Genomic DNA, 2,837 nt, shown 5'->3' on the forward strand with positions numbered 1-2,837 from the left:
TTTGAAACCATTATTATTATTGTTGTTGTTGTTGTTTTACTTCTCAGAACGTTCGGTCTTGTTTGTTCTGGTAGATTCTGTGAGTGCTGTCAGAGGTCTTACAAGATCTCTTTCCACACATAAGCTTTGATATTTGGTTGTTAATTATCGTGGGAGACATTCAACATCCAAGTACCAATCTCAAAATCCTAACTGTCCCCAGCAGAGCAGTTTTTTGGGTTCGCTCTGCTCTCATGTCCATTCCGATTTCTTTGACATATTTCTCAAACTTGGTAGTTAGTGCTCTGAGTGCCCCTGCAACTATTGGAATCACAGACACTCTTGCATTTTCTTGCAATTTCGTCTTTTAGTAATCTGTACTTCTCAATCTTTTCTAGTTCTTTGTCACTTATGCATGCATCTCCAGGTATTGCAATATCTATGATCTTGGTTTCTTTTTTTCCTTTATCTACCACAGCAATATCTGGTCTCCGAACCTCGATTAAGGAGTCACATTGGATTGTAAAATCCCACAATATCTAATGTTCTTTTTTCTTAGTGACTCCTTCTCGTTCATGTTCATACAGTCTCTGTGCTCGGTTCAGAGCGTACTTTTCACATAGCCTCCAGTGGACGAACTTATCCACGTTATCGTGTCTCCTTTTGTAGTGCTTTTGGGCCAGCTTGCTACACTCACTCACAATATATGAGATTATTTCGTTTCTGCTGCTGAATGCCCATCGTCGAAATCGATAGAAATCCATTTACTAAGATATATATAAAGAGAGAGAGAGAAAGAAAGAAAGAGACAGACAGACGGACAGAGAGAACGATAGATAGATAGATAGATAATTTTTCCTAGCATAATACACAACGTCCGTCTCAGACAAAAGATAATAGCAAGGGTTCGTGTAGACTAAGTTTGGCTTGCATCGATACAAAGCAATTTATCAACGAGCTTATGCTATTAGAATTGCGTGTAGGGGAGACGAGTGCAATTCTATAAGGTATCGAACAGTAGCCTTCAACGGATAAATACTAAAGCTATACAGAGTCAATATAAAGTATTATGTAGGAAAATTATACATTTTTCTGAAGTATTCAGGTTATTAAAAAAGAAGAGAAAAAGGAACATTTCTACTCCGATAGATTTATGGCGAAGAAATGCAGAAAATACGAAATGTGTGAAATTGAGACACATACAAAATGGCGTCCATGTATGGAAATTTGGCGCGAATATAAGTGTACAATGGAGACATGTCAAACATCTCACAGCAATGACCGTTCATAAAAGCAAAAATTCTACAATAGATTGATTATTGTTTTAAGCAAGATGCGATGGAGGTCATAAGAGGTTCGAAAGGTGACAGTCTATGCCATTTGATAACAACGAGAATAGCTTATAAGGAAAAAAGATTGCATTCATATCATTACTATTATATAGATGTAGATATAAATGTAAGTATATACATATATGTATGAATGTACAACCACATACACGCACGCACGCACACACACACATTCATACACATATACATATATATGCAATGGTGTTTAAGAGTTGTGCAGCTTACAAAGTGGTATATGACTAGTTATAGATAAATGTTTGTCGGACATATATGCATGTGTGTGTGTGTGTACATATATGTATATATGCATAAACATACATGTACACGCGTATATAGATGCACGTACGCAGACATACATACATGCACGCACACACACAGATACATACACACACACATATTAGCGATAGAAGTAGTATTCATACGGAATACCAATCTCTATATCCTACTTAACGCGGATGTATTGTAAGAACGCCGTAATACTGCTGAACAATTTTCATCTGCCACCGACATTTCTCCGCTTTTAAGCACTAAACGTCCATACGAGATGCTCTCTCAAAACAAATACCGCCACATTACAGCGTTCTTACAATGCGCCTACGCTAAATAGGATATAAAGATGTGTGTGTGTGTGTGTGTGGCTGTATTGTAAGAAGCTTGATTCGCAACCACATGGTTCGGGGTCCAGTCCCATTGCGTGGCACCTTGGATAAGTGTCTTCTATAATAGCCACGTTATTGTAAGCTCATATCTTTGTTTTCTGCTGTGGCCACATAGAGTGCCGCTAATGTTAGTTCCAGAAGAGAGAAGGAGAGTGCATGGCTACATCTTTTTGTTTAAATAATTTATCTTGTTGACAGCAAAAGCGTACTCATCCTGCACAGGACACTAGTTTCACACATTAAATTAACCAAACCGTCAATCCAGCAACAAAAGCTGTTGCCCAATACGATCTTGTTTTTTCTGACGCCATGTTACAAAGCTATCAATTCGTCACGATTAATACAAGATCCCGTAGCCTTTCTAATATCCTTCCAGAACGTTGCCGGCCACTTTCATCTCTGACAATATGGAAGCAACATCAACAACTTTATGCCCACATGTCTCGTGTTTCAAACAGAACAAACCTCAGTGTCTCCAGCATCTACCGCAAAGGATCCAACGCCAAAACATACAGAAGAGACAATAGAAATCCGTGACGAATCGAACCTGGGATGCGAAATGAGAGTGACCAGTCTGTGGTCAAATTTGATCACTGATCATATACTGTTGTATGTTGTAGTGAACCAGCCTCACAATATTGTATACTCTGCGACGTCTATAATCATCATCATCATCGTCGTCGTTTAACGTCCGCTTTCCATGCAAGCATGGGTTGGACGATTTGACTGAGGACTGGTGGACCAGGAGGCGACACCAGGCTCCAATCTGATTTGGCAGAGTTCCTACAGCTGGATGTCCTTCCTAACGCCAAACACTCCGAGAGTGTAGTGGGTGCTTTTACGTGTCACC

This window comes from Octopus bimaculoides, chromosome 18, assembly GCF_001194135.2.
Source record: "Octopus bimaculoides isolate UCB-OBI-ISO-001 chromosome 18, ASM119413v2, whole genome shotgun sequence".
Classification (NCBI taxonomy): domain Eukaryota; kingdom Metazoa; phylum Mollusca; class Cephalopoda; order Octopoda; family Octopodidae; genus Octopus; species Octopus bimaculoides.